General features: G+C 50.1%; 6 non-coding genes across 6 annotated transcripts; all 6 read right to left on the bottom strand.

The window, feature by feature from the left end:
* Positions 1–803: 803 nt before the first annotated feature.
* TRNAG-UCC (transfer RNA glycine (anticodon UCC)) lies at positions 804–875 on the bottom strand. The gene has a single exon. It is a non-coding gene; the product is annotated as a tRNA-Gly (tRNA).
* A 1185-nt stretch (positions 876–2060) lies between these two features.
* On the bottom strand, positions 2061–2132 carry TRNAG-UCC (transfer RNA glycine (anticodon UCC)). The gene has a single exon. It is a non-coding gene; the product is annotated as a tRNA-Gly (tRNA).
* A 4954-nt stretch (positions 2133–7086) lies between these two features.
* On the bottom strand, positions 7087–7158 carry TRNAG-UCC (transfer RNA glycine (anticodon UCC)). The gene has a single exon. It is a non-coding gene; the product is annotated as a tRNA-Gly (tRNA).
* A 6213-nt stretch (positions 7159–13371) lies between these two features.
* Positions 13372–13443, bottom strand: TRNAG-UCC (transfer RNA glycine (anticodon UCC)). The gene has a single exon. It is a non-coding gene; the product is annotated as a tRNA-Gly (tRNA).
* Positions 13444–17131: 3688 nt separating this feature from the next.
* TRNAG-UCC (transfer RNA glycine (anticodon UCC)) lies at positions 17132–17203 on the bottom strand. The gene has a single exon. It is a non-coding gene; the product is annotated as a tRNA-Gly (tRNA).
* Positions 17204–18388: 1185 nt separating this feature from the next.
* On the bottom strand, positions 18389–18460 carry TRNAG-UCC (transfer RNA glycine (anticodon UCC)). The gene has a single exon. It is a non-coding gene; the product is annotated as a tRNA-Gly (tRNA).
* Positions 18461–18842: the final 382 nt, after the last annotated feature.

Here is an 18842-nt window from a genome sequence, read left to right as displayed (position 1 = left end):
GCTTCCGCTGCGCCACTCTGCTGGTTGGAGAACAAGAGCTTTTCTGGGCTTTTACAGCCTACAAACCGACAACCCTAGACCCAGTTTCGAGTGAAGCGGGCAGTAGGCCTTACAAAGCCAAACAACCTGCAACCACGCACTCCCATCCCATGGCCTTTTGCAGACAGGCCTCATTTCTCTAGCTCACACCCTAACTGCCAACACCCCTTCCCCTTCTCTCTCTGTCTCTCTCTCTCTGTCTCTCTCTCTCATTCTCTCTCTCTCGCAAATAGATACTTTACTTCCCAGGTGCAACAAAACAAGCCTTCTCGAGCTGGCAGATATGGGAAGGAAGGAAGGAAGGGCCAGTTTGGAAACTCAACTCAATTACCATAAATCCCTGCTAAGGGTTATGGGAGGGAGGAATGAAGGAACTTTGCTTCAGGGAAAGGGCTGCTGCTGCTTCAGCATGTGAGGAGCGCAGCCACACGTTTCACCTTCTTCAGTATGTTGGTTTACAGGATGAGAGAGATCCTGAAACCTCACTCTAATAGGCTGAGGTGCTGTGCTCGGTGGCCTGCTGGGACCAAGGCCCGTCAGGGCAAGGCGAATAGGCCTTTGTCAGGCCTTCGTCAGGGCTTTGTCGGGGAGGGGCCAGGAGCCCTGCTCGCTTCAATCCCCTCACCGATAGACAGTTGCAGAAACTAGGATGCAAGAACCTTTCCTGGATGGGGTTTTGATTTTCACGAAAAGTGTGTCAGCTTTGCTTTCAGCATGAGTCTGATTTCCAAAAAATGCATTTTGAACAATTTAAAGATTTGATCTGCGTTGGCCGGGAATCGAACCCGGGTCAACTGCTTGGAAGGCAGCTATGCTCACCACTATACCACCAACGCCTGCCTGTCTGGGCTATCTGATGGAGCGGCCCTTAGAAATAAGAATAAGTCATTGGCTGGGAATGAAAAAAGCTTGCGTTTGACGCAGAAGCAGTTCGCATCATGAGGTCTTGCCGGTCAGCCCAACATTTCCCCGGGACCCCTTAAAAAAGGAGCTTGGTTTTAAGTTTGGTTTGATTGAACAGTACATTTTGTTGGCTGGGCTGGGACCCTCTCCTATTTAGCGCAAGAGTGGAACGAGGCAGCAAGTTCAAGGAATGACATTGCATCCAGGCACTTACAGCTCTTTGTGCCCTAATGCCATGACACAAAAACATAATTTGAAAAAAGTTAGCAGAGGATGGTTTCGATCCATCGACCTCTGGGTTATGGGCCCAGCACGCTTCCGCTGCGCCACTCTGCTGGTTGGAGAACAAGAGCTTTTCTGGGCTTTTACAGCCTACAAACCGACAACCCTAGACCCAGTTTCGAGTGAAGCGGGCAGTAGGCCTTACAAAGCCAAACAACCTGCAACCACGCACTCCCATCCCATGGCCTTTTGCAGACAGGCCTCATTTCTCTAGCTCACACCCTAACTGCCAACACCCCTTCCCCTTCTCTCTCTGTCTCTCTCTCTCTGTCTCTCTCTCTCATTCTCTCTCTCTCGCAAATAGATACTTTACTTCCCAGGTGCAACAAAACAAGCCTTCTCGAGCTGGCAGATATGGGAAGGAAGGAAGGAAGGGCCAGTTTGGAAACTCAACTCAATTACCATAAATCCCCTGCTAAGGGTTATGGGAGGGAGGAATGAAGGAACTTTGCTTCAGGGAAAGGGCTGCTGCTGCTTCAGCATGTGAGGAGCGCAGCCACACGTTTCACCTTCTTCAGTATGTTGGTTTACAGGATGAGAGAGATCCTGAAACCTCACTCTAATAGGCTGAGGTGCTGTGCTCGGTGGCCTGCTGGGACCAAGGCCCGTCAGGGCAAGGCGAATAGGCCTTTGTCAGGCCTTCGTCAGGGCTTTGTCGGGGAGGGGCCAGGAGCCCTGCTCGCTTCAATCCCCTCACCGATAGACAGTTGCAGAAACTAGGATGCAAGAACCTTTCCTGGATGGGGTTTTGATTTTCACGAAAAGTGTGTCAGCTTTGCTTTCAGCATGAGTCTGATTTCCAAAAAATGCATTTTGAACAATTTAAAGATTTGATCTGCGTTGGCCGGGAATCGAACCCGGGTCAACTGCTTGGAAGGCAGCTATGCTCACCACTATACCACCAACGCCTGCCTGTCTGGGCTATCTGATGGAGCGGCCCTTAGAAATAAGAATAAGTCATTGGCTGGGAATGAAAAAAGCTTGCGTTTGACGCAGAAGCAGTTCGCATCATGAGGTCTTGCCGGTCAGCCCAACATTTCCCCGGGACCCCTTAAAAAAGGAGCTTGGTTTTAAGTTTGGTTTGATTGAACAGTACATTTTGTTGGCTGGGCTGGGACCCTCTCCTATTTAGCGCAAGAGTGGAACGAGGCAGCAAGTTCAAGGAATGACATTGCATCCAGGCACTTACAGCTCTTTGTGCCCTAATGCCATGACACAAAAACATAATTTGAAAAAAGTTAGCAGAGGATGGTTTCGATCCATCGACCTCTGGGTTATGGGCCCAGCACGCTTCCGCTGCGCCACTCTGCTGGTTGGAGAACAAGAGCTTTTCTGGGCTTTTACAGCCTACAAACCGACAACCCTAGACCCAGTTTCGAGTGAAGCGGGCAGTAGGCCTTACAAAGCCAAACAACCTGCAACCACGCACTCCCATCCCATGGCCTTTTGCAGACAGGCCTCATTTCTCTAGCTCACACCCTAACTGCCAACACCCCTTCCCCTTCTCTCTCTGTCTCTCTCTCTCTGTCTCTCTCTCTCATTCTCTCTCTCTCGCAAATAGATACTTTACTTCCCAGGTGCAACAAAACAAGCCTTCTCGAGCTGGCAGATATGGGAAGGAAGGAAGGAAGGGCCAGTTTGGAAACTCAACTCAATTACCATAAATCCCCTGCTAAGGGTTATGGGAGGGAGGAATGAAGGAACTTTGCTTCAGGGAAAGGGCTGCTGCTGCTTCAGCATGTGAGGAGCGCAGCCACACGTTTCACCTTCTTCAGTATGTTGGTTTACAGGATGAGAGAGATCCTGAAACCTCACTCTAATAGGCTGAGGTGCTGTGCTCGGTGGCCTGCTGGGACCAAGGCCCGTCAGGGCAAGGCGAATAGGCCTTTGTCAGGCCTTCGTCAGGGCTTTGTCGGGGAGGGGCCAGGAGCCCTGCTCGCTTCAATCCCCTCACCGATAGACAGTTGCAGAAACTAGGATGCAAGAACCTTTCCTGGATGGGGTTTTGATTTTCACGAAAAGTGTGTCAGCTTTGCTTTCAGCATGAGTCTGATTTCCAAAAAATGCATTTTGAACAATTTAAAGATTTGATCTGCGTTGGCCGGGAATAGAACCCGGGTCAACTGCTTGGAAGGCAGCTATGCTCACCACTATACCACCAACGCCTGCCTGTCTGGGCTATCTGATGGAGCGGCCCTTAGAAATAAGAATAAGTCATTGGCTGGGAATGAAAAAAGCTTGCGTTTGACGCAGAAGCAGTTCGCATCATGAGGTCTTGCCGGTCAGCCCAACATTTCCCCGGGACCCCTTAAAAAAGGAGCTTGGTTTTAAGTTTGGTTTGATTGAACAGTACATTTTGTTGGCTGGGCTGGGACCCTCTCCTATTTAGCGCAAGAGTGGAACGAGGCAGCAAGTTCAAGGAATGACATTGCATCCAGGCACTTACAGCTCTTTCTGCCCTAATGCCATGACACAAAAACATAATTTGAAAAAAGTTAGCAGAGGATGGTTTCGATCCATCGACCTCTGGGTTATGGGCCCAGCACGCTTCCGCTGCGCCACTCTGCTGGTTGGAGAACAAGAGCTTTTCTGGGCTTTTACAGCCTACAAACCGACAACCCTAGACCCAGTTTCGAGTGAAGCGGGCAGTAGGCCTTACAAAGCCAAACAACCTGCAACCACGCACTCCCATCCCATGGCCTTTTGCAGACAGGCCTCATTTCTCTAGCTCACACCCTAACTGCCAACACCCCTTCCCCTTCTCTCTCTGTCTCTCTCTCTCTGTCTCTCTCTCTCATTCTCTCTCTCTCGCAAATAGATACTTTACTTCCCAGGTGCAACAAAACAAGCCTTCTCGAGCTGGCAGATATGGGAAGGAAGGAAGGAAGGGCCAGTTTGGAAACTCAACTCAATTACCATAAATCCCTGCTAAGGGTTATGGGAGGGAGGAATGAAGGAACTTTGCTTCAGGGAAAGGGCTGCTGCTGCTTCAGCATGTGAGGAGCGCAGCCACACGTTTCACCTTCTTCAGTATGTTGGTTTACAGGATGAGAGAGATCCTGAAACCTCACTCTAATAGGCTGAGGTGCTGTGCTCGGTGGCCTGCTGGGACCAAGGCCCGTCAGGGCAAGGCGAATAGGCCTTTGTCAGGCCTTCGTCAGGGCTTTGTCGGGGAGGGGCCAGGAGCCCTGCTCGCTTCAATCCCCTCACCGATAGACAGTTGCAGAAACTAGGATGCAAGAACCTTTCCTGGATGGGGTTTTGATTTTCACGAAAAGTGTGTCAGCTTTGCTTTCAGCATGAGTCTGATTTCCAAAAAATGCATTTTGAACAATTTAAAGATTTGATCTGCGTTGGCAGGGAATCGAACCCGGGTAACTGCTTGGAAGGCAGCTATGCTCACCACTATACCACCAACGCCTGCCTGTCTGGGCTATCTGATGGAGCGGCCCTTAGAAATAAGAATAAGTCATTGGCTGGGAATGAAAAAAGCTTGCGTTTGACGCAGAAGCAGTTCGCATCATGAGGTCTTGCCGGTCAGCCCAACATTTCCCCGGGACCCCTTAAAAAAGGAGCTTGGTTTTAAGTTTGGTTTGATTGAACAGTACATTTTGTTGGCTGGGCTGGGACCCTCTCCTATTTAGCGCAAGAGTGGAACGAGGCAGCAAGTTCAAGGAATGACATTGCATCCAGGCACTTACAGCTCTTTGTGCCCTAATGCCATGACACAAAAACATAATTTGAAAAAAGTTAGCAGAGGATGGTTTCGATCCATCGACCTCTGGGTTATGGGCCCAGCACGCTTCCGCTGCGCCACTCTGCTGGTTGGAGAACAAGAGCTTTTCTGGGCTTTTACAGCCTACAAACCGACAACCCTAGACCCAGTTTCGAGTGAAGCGGGCAGTAGGCCTTACAAAGCCAAACAACCTGCAACCACGCACTCCCATCCCATGGCCTTTTGCAGACAGGCCTCATTTCTCTAGCTCACACCCTAACTGCCAACACCCCTTCCCCTTCTCTCTCTGTCTCTCTCTCTCTGTCTCTCTCTCTCATTCTCTCTCTCTCGCAAATAGATACTTTACTTCCCAGGTGCAACAAAACAAGCCTTCTCGAGCTGGCAGATATGGGAAGGAAGGAAGGAAGGGCCAGTTTGGAAACTCAACTCAATTACCATAAATCCCCTGCTAAGGGTTATGGGAGGGAGGAATGAAGGAACTTTGCTTCAGGGAAAGGGCTGCTGCTGCTTCAGCATGTGAGGAGCGCAGCCACACGTTTCACCTTCTTCAGTATGTTGGTTTACAGGATGAGAGAGATCCTGAAACCTCACTCTAATAGGCTGAGGTGCTGTGCTCGGTGGCCTGCTGGGACCAAGGCCCGTCAGGGCAAGGCGAATAGGCCTTTGTCAGGCCTTCGTCAGGGCTTTGTCGGGGAGGGGCCAGGAGCCCTGCTCGCTTCAATCCCCTCACCGATAGACAGTTGCAGAAACTAGGATGCAAGAACCTTTCCTGGATGGGGTTTTGATTTTCACGAAAAGTGTGTCAGCTTTGCTTTCAGCATGAGTCTGATTTCCAAAAAATGCATTTTGAACAATTTAAAGATTTGATCTGCGTTGGCAGGGAATCGAACCCGGGTCAACTGCTTGGAAGGCAGCTATGCTCACCACTATACCACCAACGCCTGCCTGTCTGGGCTATCTGATGGAGCGGCCCTTAGAAATAAGAATAAGTCATTGGCTGGGAATGAAAAAAGCTTGCGTTTGACGCAGAAGCAGTTCGCATCATGAGGTCTTGCCGGTCAGCCCAACATTTCCCCGGGACCCCTTAAAAAAGGAGCTTGGTTTTAAGTTTGGTTTGATTGAACAGTACATTTTGTTGGCTGGGCTGGGACCCTCTCCTATTTAGCGCAAGAGTGGAACGAGGCAGCAAGTTCAAGGAATGACATTGCATCCAGGCACTTACAGCTCTTTGTGCCCTAATGCCATGACACAAAAACATAATTTGAAAAAAGTTAGCAGAGGATGGTTTCGATCCATCGACCTCTGGGTTATGGGCCCAGCACGCTTCCGCTGCGCCACTCTGCTGGTTGGAGAACAAGAGCTTTTCTGGGCTTTTACAGCCTACAAACCGACAACCCTAGACCCAGTTTCGAGTGAAGCGGGCAGTAGGCCTTACAAAGCCAAACAACCTGCAACCACGCACTCCCATCCCATGGCCTTTTGCAGACAGGCCTCATTTCTCTAGCTCACACCCTAACTGCCAACACCCCTTCCCCTTCTCTCTCTGTCTCTCTCTCTCTGTCTCTCTCTCTCATTCTCTCTCTCTCGCAAATAGATACTTTACTTCCCAGGTGCAACAAAACAAGCCTTCTCGAGCTGGCAGATATGGGAAGGAAGGAAGGAAGGGCCAGTTTGGAAACTCAACTCAATTACCATAAATCCCCTGCTAAGGGTTATGGGAGGGAGGAATGAAGGAACTTTGCTTCAGGGAAAGGGCTGCTGCTGCTTCAGCATGTGAGGAGCGCAGCCACACGTTTCACCTTCTTCAGTATGTTGGTTTACAGGATGAGAGAGATCCTGAAACCTCACTCTAATAGGCTGAGGTGCTGTGCTCGGTGGCCTGCTGGGACCAAGGCCCGTCAGGGCAAGGCGAATAGGCCTTTGTCAGGCCTTCGTCAGGGCTTTGTCGGGGAGGGGCCAGGAGCCCTGCTCGCTTCAATCCCCTCACCGATAGACAGTTGCAGAAACTAGGATGCAAGAACCTTTCCTGGATGGGGTTTTGATTTTCACGAAAAGTGTGTCAGCTTTGCTTTCAGCATGAGTCTGATTTCCAAAAAATGCATTTTGAACAATTTAAAGATTTGATCTGCGTTGGCCGGGAATCGAACCCGGGTCAACTGCTTGGAAGGCAGCTATGCTCACCACTATACCACCAACGCCTGCCTGTCTGGGCTATCTGATGGAGCGGCCCTTAGAAATAAGAATAAGTCATTGGCTGGGAATGAAAAAAGCTTGCGTTTGACGCAGAAGCAGTTCGCATCATGAGGTCTTGCCGGTCAGCCCAACATTTCCCCGGGACCCCTTAAAAAAGGAGCTTGGTTTTAAGTTTGGTTTGATTGAACAGTACATTTTGTTGGCTGGGCTGGGACCCTCTCCTATTTAGCGCAAGAGTGGAACGAGGCAGCAAGTTCAAGGAATGACATTGCATCCAGGCACTTACAGCTCTTTGTGCCCTAATGCCATGACACAAAAACATAATTTGAAAAAAGTTAGCAGAGGATGGTTTCGATCCATCGACCTCTGGGTTATGGGCCCAGCACGCTTCCGCTGCGCCACTCTGCTGGTTGGAGAACAAGAGCTTTTCTGGGCTTTTACAGCCTACAAACCGACAACCCTAGACCCAGTTTCGAGTGAAGCGGGCAGTAGGCCTTACAAAGCCAAACAACCTGCAACCACGCACTCCCATCCCATGGCCTTTTGCAGACAGGCCTCATTTCTCTAGCTCACACCCTAACTGCCAACACCCCTTCCCCTTCTCTCTCTGTCTCTCTCTCTCTGTCTCTCTCTCTCATTCTCTCTCTCTCGCAAATAGATACTTTACTTCCCAGGTGCAACAAAACAAGCCTTCTCGAGCTGGCAGATATGGGAAGGAAGGAAGGAAGGGCCAGTTTGGAAACTCAACTCAATTACCATAAATCCCCTGCTAAGGGTTATGGGAGGGAGGAATGAAGGAACTTTGCTTCAGGGAAAGGGCTGCTGCTGCTTCAGCATGTGAGGAGCGCAGCCACACGTTTCACCTTCTTCAGTATGTTGGTTTACAGGATGAGAGAGATCCTGAAACCTCACTCTAATAGGCTGAGGTGCTGTGCTCGGTGGCCTGCTGGGACCAAGGCCCGTCAGGGCAAGGCGAATAGGCCTTTGTCAGGCCTTCGTCAGGGCTTTGTCGGGGAGGGGCCAGGAGCCCTGCTCGCTTCAATCCCCTCACCGATAGACAGTTGCAGAAACTAGGATGCAAGAACCTTTCCTGGATGGGGTTTTGATTTTCACGAAAAGTGTGTCAGCTTTGCTTTCAGCATGAGTCTGATTTCCAAAAAATGCATTTTGAACAATTTAAAGATTTGATCTGCGTTGGCCGGGAATAGAACCCGGGTCAACTGCTTGGAAGGCAGCTATGCTCACCACTATACCACCAACGCCTGCCTGTCTGGGCTATCTGATGGAGCGGCCCTTAGAAATAAGAATAAGTCATTGGCTGGGAATGAAAAAAGCTTGCGTTTGACGCAGAAGCAGTTCGCATCATGAGGTCTTGCCGGTCAGCCCAACATTTCCCCGGGACCCCTTAAAAAAGGAGCTTGGTTTTAAGTTTGGTTTGATTGAACAGTACATTTTGTTGGCTGGGCTGGGACCCTCTCCTATTTAGCGCAAGAGTGGAACGAGGCAGCAAGTTCAAGGAATGACATTGCATCCAGGCACTTACAGCTCTTTCTGCCCTAATGCCATGACACAAAAACATAATTTGAAAAAAGTTAGCAGAGGATGGTTTCGATCCATCGACCTCTGGGTTATGGGCCCAGCACGCTTCCGCTGCGCCACTCTGCTGGTTGGAGAACAAGAGCTTTTCTGGGCTTTTACAGCCTACAAACCGACAACCCTAGACCCAGTTTCGAGTGAAGCGGGCAGTAGGCCTTACAAAGCCAAACAACCTGCAACCACGCACTCCCATCCCATGGCCTTTTGCAGACAGGCCTCATTTCTCTAGCTCACACCCTAACTGCCAACACCCCTTCCCCTTCTCTCTCTGTCTCTCTCTCTCTGTCTCTCTCTCTCATTCTCTCTCTCTCGCAAATAGATACTTTACTTCCCAGGTGCAACAAAACAAGCCTTCTCGAGCTGGCAGATATGGGAAGGAAGGAAGGAAGGGCCAGTTTGGAAACTCAACTCAATTACCATAAATCCCCTGCTAAGGGTTATGGGAGGGAGGAATGAAGGAACTTTGCTTCAGGGAAAGGGCTGCTGCTGCTTCAGCATGTGAGGAGCGCAGCCACACGTTTCACCTTCTTCAGTATGTTGGTTTACAGGATGAGAGAGATCCTGAAACCTCACTCTAATAGGCTGAGGTGCTGTGCTCGGTGGCCTGCTGGGACCAAGGCCCGTCAGGGCAAGGCGAATAGGCCTTTGTCAGGCCTTCGTCAGGGCTTTGTCGGGGAGGGGCCAGGAGCCCTGCTCGCTTCAATCCCCTCACCGATAGACAGTTGCAGAAACTAGGATGCAAGAACCTTTCCTGGATGGGGTTTTGATTTTCACGAAAAGTGTGTCAGCTTTGCTTTCAGCATGAGTCTGATTTCCAAAAAATGCATTTTGAACAATTTAAAGATTTGATCTGCGTTGGCAGGGAATCGAACCCGGGTCAACTGCTTGGAAGGCAGCTATGCTCACCACTATACCACCAACGCCTGCCTGTCTGGGCTATCTGATGGAGCGGCCCTTAGAAATAAGAATAAGTCATTGGCTGGGAATGAAAAAAGCTTGCGTTTGACGCAGAAGCAGTTCGCATCATGAGGTCTTGCCGGTCAGCCCAACATTTCCCCGGGACCCCTTAAAAAAGGAGCTTGGTTTTAAGTTTGGTTTGATTGAACAGTACATTTTGTTGGCTGGGCTGGGACCCTCTCCTATTTAGCGCAAGAGTGGAACGAGGCAGCAAGTTCAAGGAATGACATTGCATCCAGGCACTTACAGCTCTTTGTGCCCTAATGCCATGACACAAAAACATAATTTGAAAAAAGTTAGCAGAGGATGGTTTCGATCCATCGACCTCTGGGTTATGGGCCCAGCACGCTTCCGCTGCGCCACTCTGCTGGTTGGAGAACAAGAGCTTTTCTGGGCTTTTACAGCCTACAAACCGACAACCCTAGACCCAGTTTCGAGTGAAGCGGGCAGTAGGCCTTACAAAGCCAAACAACCTGCAACCACGCACTCCCATCCCATGGCCTTTTGCAGACAGGCCTCATTTCTCTAGCTCACACCCTAACTGCCAACACCCCTTCCCCTTCTCTCTCTGTCTCTCTCTCTCTGTCTCTCTCTCTCATTCTCTCTCTCTCGCAAATAGATACTTTACTTCCCAGGTGCAACAAAACAAGCCTTCTCGAGCTGGCAGATATGGGAAGGAAGGAAGGAAGGGCCAGTTTGGAAACTCAACTCAATTACCATAAATCCCCTGCTAAGGGTTATGGGAGGGAGGAATGAAGGAACTTTGCTTCAGGGAAAGGGCTGCTGCTGCTTCAGCATGTGAGGAGCGCAGCCACACGTTTCACCTTCTTCAGTATGTTGGTTTACAGGATGAGAGAGATCCTGAAACCTCACTCTAATAGGCTGAGGTGCTGTGCTCGGTGGCCTGCTGGGACCAAGGCCCGTCAGGGCAAGGCGAATAGGCCTTTGTCAGGCCTTCGTCAGGGCTTTGTCGGGGAGGGGCCAGGAGCCCTGCTCGCTTCAATCCCCTCACCGATAGACAGTTGCAGAAACTAGGATGCAAGAACCTTTCCTGGATGGGGTTTTGATTTTCACGAAAAGTGTGTCAGCTTTGCTTTCAGCATGAGTCTGATTTCCAAAAAATGCATTTTGAACAATTTAAAGATTTGATCTGCGTTGGCCGGGAATAGAACCCGGGTCAACTGCTTGGAAGGCAGCTATGCTCACCACTATACCACCAACGCCTGCCTGTCTGGGCTATCTGATGGAGCGGCCCTTAGAAATAAGAATAAGTCATTGGCTGGGAATGAAAAAAGCTTGCGTTTGACGCAGAAGCAGTTCGCATCATGAGGTCTTGCCGGTCAGCCCAACATTTCCCCGGGACCCCTTAAAAAAGGAGCTTGGTTTTAAGTTTGGTTTGATTGAACAGTACATTTTGTTGGCTGGGCTGGGACCCTCTCCTATTTAGCGCAAGAGTGGAACGAGGCAGCAAGTTCAAGGAATGACATTGCATCCAGGCACTTACAGCTCTTTGTGCCCTAATGCCATGACACAAAAACATAATTTGAAAAAAGTTAGCAGAGGATGGTTTCGATCCATCGACCTCTGGGTTATGGGCCCAGCACGCTTCCGCTGCGCCACTCTGCTGGTTGGAGAACAAGAGCTTTTCTGGGCTTTTACAGCCTACAAACCGACAACCCTAGACCCAGTTTCGAGTGAAGCGGGCAGTAGGCCTTACAAAGCCAAACAACCTGCAACCACGCACTCCCATCCCATGGCCTTTTGCAGACAGGCCTCATTTCTCTAGCTCACACCCTAACTGCCAACACCCCTTCCCCTTCTCTCTCTGTCTCTCTCTCTCTGTCTCTCTCTCTCATTCTCTCTCTCTCGCAAATAGATACTTTACTTCCCAGGTGCAACAAAACAAGCCTTCTCGAGCTGGCAGATATGGGAAGGAAGGAAGGAAGGGCCAGTTTGGAAACTCAACTCAATTACCATAAATCCCCTGCTAAGGGTTATGGGAGGGAGGAATGAAGGAACTTTGCTTCAGGGAAAGGGCTGCTGCTGCTTCAGCATGTGAGGAGCGCAGCCACACGTTTCACCTTCTTCAGTATGTTGGTTTACAGGATGAGAGAGATCCTGAAACCTCACTCTAATAGGCTGAGGTGCTGTGCTCGGTGGCCTGCTGGGACCAAGGCCCGTCAGGGCAAGGCGAATAGGCCTTTGTCAGGCCTTCGTCAGGGCTTTGTCGGGGAGGGGCCAGGAGCCCTGCTCGCTTCAATCCCCTCACCGATAGACAGTTGCAGAAACTAGGATGCAAGAACCTTTCCTGGATGGGGTTTTGATTTTCACGAAAAGTGTGTCAGCTTTGCTTTCAGCATGAGTCTGATTTCCAAAAAATGCATTTTGAACAATTTAAAGATTTGATCTGCGTTGGCAGGGAATCGAACCCAGGTCAACTGCTTGGAAGGCAGCTATGCTCACCACTATACCACCAACGCCTGCCTGTCTGGGCTATCTGATGGAGCGGCCCTTAGAAATAAGAATAAGTCATTGGCTGGGAATGAAAAAAGCTTGCGTTTGACGCAGAAGCAGTTCGCATCATGAGGTCTTGCCGGTCAGCCCAACATTTCCCCGGGACCCCTTAAAAAAGGAGCTTGGTTTTAAGTTTGGTTTGATTGAACAGTACATTTTGTTGGCTGGGCTGGGACCCTCTCCTATTTAGCGCAAGAGTGGAACGAGGCAGCAAGTTCAAGGAATGACATTGCATCCAGGCACTTACAGCTCTTTGTGCCCTAATGCCATGACACAAAAACATAATTTGAAAAAAGTTAGCAGAGGATGGTTTCGATCCATCGACCTCTGGGTTATGGGCCCAGCACGCTTCCGCTGCGCCACTCTGCTGGTTGGAGAACAAGAGCTTTTCTGGGCTTTTACAGCCTACAAACCGACAACCCTAGACCCAGTTTCGAGTGAAGCGGACAGTAGGCCTTACAAAGCCAAACAACCTGCAACCACGCACTCCCATCCCATGGCCTTTTGCAGACAGGCCTCATTTCTCTAGCTCACACCCTAACTGCCAACACCCCTTCCCCTTCTCTCTCTGTCTCTCTCTCTCTGTCTCTCTCTCTCATTCTCTCTCTCTCGCAAATAGATACTTTACTTCCCAGGTGCAACAAAACAAGCCTTCTCGAGCTGGCAGATATGGGAAGGAAGGAAGGAAGGGCCAGTTTGGAAACTCAACTCAATTACCATAAATCCCCTGCTAAGGGTTATGGGAGGGAGGAATGAAGGAACTTTGCTTCAGGGAAAGGGCTGCTGCTGCTTCAGCATGTGAGGAGCGCAGCCACACGTTTCACCTTCTTCAGTATGTTGGTTTACAGGATGAGAGAGATCCTGAAACCTCACTCTAATAGGCTGAGGTGCTGTGCTCGGTGGCCTGCTGGGACCAAGGCCCGTCAGGGCAAGGCGAATAGGCCTTTGTCAGGCCTTCGTCAGGGCTTTGTCGGGGAGGGGCCAGGAGCCCTGCTCGCTTCAATCCCCTCACCGATAGACAGTTGCAGAAACTAGGATGCAAGAACCTTTCCTGGATGGGGTTTTGATTTTCACGAAAAGTGTGTCAGCTTTGCTTTCAGCATGAGTCTGATTTCCAAAAAATGCATTTTGAACAATTTAAAGATTTGATCTGCGTTGGCCGGGAATCGAACCCGGGTCAACTGCTTGGAAGGCAGCTATGCTCACCACTATACCACCAACGCCTGCCTGTCTGGGCTATCTGATGGAGCGGCCCTTAGAAATAAGAATAAGTCATTGGCTGGGAATGAAAAAAGCTTGCGTTTGACGCAGAAGCAGTTCGCATCATGAGGTCTTGCCGGTCAGCCCAACATTTCCCCGGGACCCCTTAAAAAAGGAGCTTGGTTTTAAGTTTGGTTTGATTGAACAGTACATTTTGTTGGCTGGGCTGGGACCCTCTCCTATTTAGCGCAAGAGTGGAACGAGGCAGCAAGTTCAAGGAATGACATTGCATCCAGGCACTTACAGCTCTTTGTGCCCTAATGCCATGACACAAAAACATAATTTGAAAAAAGTTAGCAGAGGATGGTTTCGATCCATCGACCTCTGGGTTATGGGCCCAGCACGCTTCCGCTGCGCCACTCTGCTGGTTGGAGAACAAGAGCTTTTCTGGGCTTTTACAGCCTACAAACCGACAACCCTAGACCCAGTTTCGAGTGAAGCGGGCAGTAGGCCTTACAAAGCCAAACAACCTGCAACCACGCACTCCCATCCCATGGCCTTTTGCAGACAGGCCTCATTTCTCTAGCTCACACCCTAACTGCCAACACCCCTTCCCCTTCTCTCTCTGTCTCTCTCTCTCTGTCTCTCTCTCTCATTCTCTCTCTCTCGCAAATAGATACTTTACTTCCCAGGTGCAACAAAACAAGCCTTCTCGAGCTGGCAGATATGGGAAGGAAGGAAGGAAGGGCCAGTTTGGAAACTCAACTCAATTACCATAAATCCCCTGCTAAGGGTTATGGGAGGGAGGAATGAAGGAACTTTGCTTCAGGGAAAGGGCTGCTGCTGCTTCAGCATGTGAGGAGCGCAGCCACACGTTTCACCTTCTTCAGTATGTTGGTTTACAGGATGAGAGAGATCCTGAAACCTCACTCTAATAGGCTGAGGTGCTGTGCTCGGTGGCCTGCTGGGACCAAGGCCCGTCAGGGCAAGGCGAATAGGCCTTTGTCAGGCCTTCGTCAGGGCTTTGTCGGGGAGGGGCCAGGAGCCCTGCTCGCTTCAATCCCCTCACCGATAGACAGTTGCAGAAACTAGGATGCAAGAACCTTTCCTGGATGGGGTTTTGATTTTCACGAAAAGTGTGTCAGCTTTGCTTTCAGCATGAGTCTGATTTCCAAAAAATGCATTTTGAACAATTTAAAGATTTGATCTGCGTTGGCCGGGAATAGAACCCGGGTCAACTGCTTGGAAGGCAGCTATGCTCACCACTATACCACCAACGCCTGCCTGTCTGGGCTATCTGATGGAGCGGCCCTTAGAAATAAGAATAAGTCATTGGCTGGGAATGAAAAAAGCTTGCGTTTGACGCAGAAGCAGTTCGCATCATGAGGTCTTGCCGGTCAGCCCAACATTTCCCCGGGACCCCTTAAAAAAGGAGCTTGGTTTTAAGTTTGGTTTGATTGAACAGTACATTTTGTTGGCTGGGCTGGGACCCTCTCCTATTTAGCGCAAGAGTGGAACGAGGCAGCAAGTTCAAGGAATGACATTGCATCCAGGCACTTACAGCTCTTTGTGCCCTAATGCCATGACACAAAAACATAATTTGAAAAAAGTTAGCAGAGGATGGTTTCGATCCATCGACCTCTGGGTTATGGGCCCAGCACGCTTCCGCTGCGCCACTCTGCTGGTTGGAGAACAAGAGCTTTTCTGGGCTTTTACAGCCTACAAACCGACAACCCTAGACCCAGTTTCGAGTGAAGCGGGCAGTAGGCCTTACAAAGCCAAACAACCTGCAACCACGCACTCCCATCCCATGGCCTTTTGCAGACAGGCCTCATTTCTCTAGCTCACACCCTAACTGCCAACACCCCTTCCCCTTCTCTCTCTGTCTCTCTCTCTCTGTCTCTCTCTCTCATTCTCTCTCTCTCGCAAATAGATACTTTACTTCCCAGGTGCAACAAAACAAGCCTTCTCGAGCTGGCAGATATGGGAAGGAAGGAAGGAAGGGCCAGTTTGGAAACTCAACTCAATTACCATAAATCCCCTGCTAAGGGTTATGGGAGGGAGGAATGAAGGAACTTTGCTTCAGGGAAAGGGCTGCTGCTGCTTCAGCATGTGAGGAGCGCAGCCACACGTTTCACCTTCTTCAGTATGTTGGTTTACAGGATGAGAGAGATCCTGAAACCTCACTCTAATAGGCTGAGGTGCTGTGCTCGGTGGCCTGCTGGGACCAAGGCCCGTCAGGGCAAGGCGAATAGGCCTTTGTCAGGCCTTCGTCAGGGCTTTGTCGGGGAGGGGCCAGGAGCCCTGCTCGCTTCAATCCCCTCACCGATAGACAGTTGCAGAAACTAGGATGCAAGAACCTTTCCTGGATGGGGTTTTGATTTTCACGAAAAGTGTGTCAGCTTTGCTTTCAGCATGAGTCTGATTTCCAAAAAATGCATTTTGAACAATTTAAAGATTTGATCTGCGTTGGCCCCGGGTCAACTGCTTGGAAGGCAGCTATGCTCACCACTATACCACCAACGCCTGCCTGTCTGGGCTATCTGATGGAGCGGCCTTTAGAAATAAGAATAAGTCATTGGCTGGGAATGAAAAAAGCTTGCGTTTGACGCAGAAGCAGTTCGCATCATGAGGTCTTGCCGGTCAGCCCAACATTTCCCCGGGACCCCTTAAAAAAGGAGCTTGGTTTTAAGTTTGGTTTGATTGAACAGTGCATTTTGTTGGCTGGGCTGGGACCCTCTCCTATTTAGCGCAAGAGTGGAACGAGGCAGCAAGTTCAAGGAATGACATTGCATCCAGGCACTTACAGCTCTTTGTGCCCTAATGCCATGACACAAAAACATAATTTGAAAAAAGTTAGCAGAGGATGGTTTCGATCCATCGACCTCTGTGTTATGGGCCCAGCACGCTTCCGCTGCGCCACTCTGCTGGTTGGAGAACAAGAGCTTTTCTGGGCTTTTACAGCCTACAAACCGACAACCCTAGACCCAGTTTCGAGTGAAGCGGGCAGTAGGCCTTACAAAGCCAAACAACCTGCAACCACGCACTCCCATCCCATGGCCTTTTGCAGACAGGCCTCATTTCTCTAGCTCACACCCTAACTGCCAACACCCCTTCCCCTTCTCTCTCTGTCTCTCTCTCTCTGTCTCTCTCTCTCATTCTCTCTCTCTCGCAAATAGATACTTTACTTCCCAGGTGCAACAAAACAAGCCTTCTCGAGCTGGCAGATATGGGAAGGAAGGAAGGAAGGGCCAGTTTGGAAACTCAACTCAATTACCATAAATCCCCTGCTAAGGGTTATGGGAGGGAGGAATGAAGGAACTTTGCTTCAGGGAAAGGGCTGCTGCTGCTTCAGCATGTGAGGAGCGCAGCCACACGTTTCACCTTCTTCAGTATGTTGGTTTACAGGATGAGAGAGATCCTGAAACCTCACTCTAATAGGCTGAGGTGCTGTGCTCGGTGGCCTGCTGGGACCAAGGCCCGTCAGGGCAAGGCGAATAGGCCTTTGTCAGGCCTTCGTCAGGGCTTTGTCGGGGAGGGGCCAGGAGCCCTGCTCGCTTCAATCCCCTCACCGATAGACAGTTGCAGAAACTAGGATGCAAGAACCTTTCCTGGATGGGGTTTTGATTTTCACGAAAAGTGTGTCAGCTTTGCTTTCAGCATGAGTCTGATTTCCAAAAAATGCATTTTGAACAATTTAAAGATTTGATCTGCGTTGGCCGGGAATCGAACCCGGGTCAACTGCTTGGAAGGCAGCTATGCTCACCACTATACCACCAACGCCTGCCTGTCTGGGCTATCTGATGGAGCGGCCCTTAGAAATAAGAATAAGTCATTGGCTGGGAATGAAAAAAGCTTGCGTTTGACGCAGAAGCAGTTCGCATCATGAGGTCTTGCCGGTCAGCCCAACATTTCCCCGGGACCCCTTAAAAAAGGAGCTTGGTTTTAAGTTTGGTTTGATTGAACAGTACATTTTGTTGGCTGGGCTGGGACCCTCTCCTATTTAGCGCAAGAGTGGAACGAGGCAGCAAGTTCAAGGAATGACATTGCATCCAGGCACTTACAGCTCTTTGTGCCCTAATGCCATGACACAAAAACATAATTTGAAAAAGGTTAGCAGAGGATGGTTTCGATCCATCGACCTCTGGGTTATGGGCCCAGCACGCTTCCGCTGCGCCACTCTGCTGGTTGGAGAACAAGAGCTTTTCTGGGCTTTTACAGCCTACAAACCGACAACCCTAGACCCAGTTTCGAGTGAAGCGGGCAGTAGGCCTTACAAAGCCAAACAACCTGCAACCACGCACTCCCATCCCATGGCCTTTTGCAGACAGGCCTCATTTCTCTAGCTCACACCCTAACTGCCAACACCCCTTCCCCTTCTCTCTCTGTCTCTCTCTCTCTGTCTCTCTCTCTCATTCTCTCTCTCTCGCAAATAGATACTTTACTTCCCAGGTGCAACAAAACAAGCCTTCTCGAGCTGGCAGATATGGGAAGGAAGGAAGGAAGGGCCAGTTTGGAAACTCAACTCAATTACCATAAATCCCCTGCTAAGGGTTATGGGAGGGAGGAATGAAGGAACTTTGCTTCAGGGAAAGGGCTGCTGCTGCTTCAGCATGTGAGGAGCGCAGCCACACGTTTCACCTTCTTCAGTATGTTGGTTTACAGGATGAGAGAGATCCTGAAACCTCACTCTAATAGGCTGAGGTGCTGTGCTCGGTGGCCTGCTGGGACCAAGGCCCGTCAGGGCAAGGCGAATAGGCCTTTGTCAGGCCTTCGTCAGGGCTTTGTCGGGGAGGGGCCAGGAGCCCTGCTCGCTTCAATCCCCTCACCGATAGACAGTTGCAGAAACTAGGATGCAAGAACCTTTCCTGGATGGGGTTTTGATTTTCACGAAAAGTGTGTCAGCTTTGCTTTCAGCATGAGTCTGATTTCCAAAAAATGCATTTTGAACAATTTAAAGATTTGATCTGCGTTGGCCGGGAATCGAACCCGGGTCAACTGCTTGGAAGGCAGCTATGCTCACCACTATACCACCAACGCCTGCCTGTCTGGGCTATCTGATGGAGCGGCCCTTAGAAATAAGAATAAGTCATTGGCTGGGAATGAAAAAAGCTTGCGTTTGACGCAGAAGCAGTTCGCATCATGAGGTCTTGCCGGTCAGCCACACATTTCCCCGGGACCCCTTAAAAAAGGAGCTTGGTTTTAAGTTTGGTTTGATTGAACAGTACATTTTGTTGGCTGGGCTGGGACCCTCTCCTATTTAGCGCAAGAGTGGAACGAGGCAGCAAGTTCAAGGAATGACATTGCATCCAGGCACTTACAGCTCTTTGTGCCCTAATGCCATGACACAAAAACATAATTTGAAAAAAGTTAGCAGAGGATGGTTTCGATCCATCGACCTCTGGGTTATGGGCCCAGCACG

Source organism: Ambystoma mexicanum, chromosome 6q (genome assembly GCF_040938575.1).
Source record: "Ambystoma mexicanum isolate Mex_15411 chromosome 6q, UKY_AmexF1_1, whole genome shotgun sequence".
In the NCBI taxonomy this organism is placed as follows: domain Eukaryota; kingdom Metazoa; phylum Chordata; class Amphibia; order Caudata; family Ambystomatidae; genus Ambystoma; species Ambystoma mexicanum.
The sequence above is the reverse complement of the archived record's forward strand: the minus strand, read 5'-3'. Positions and strand labels throughout refer to the sequence as shown.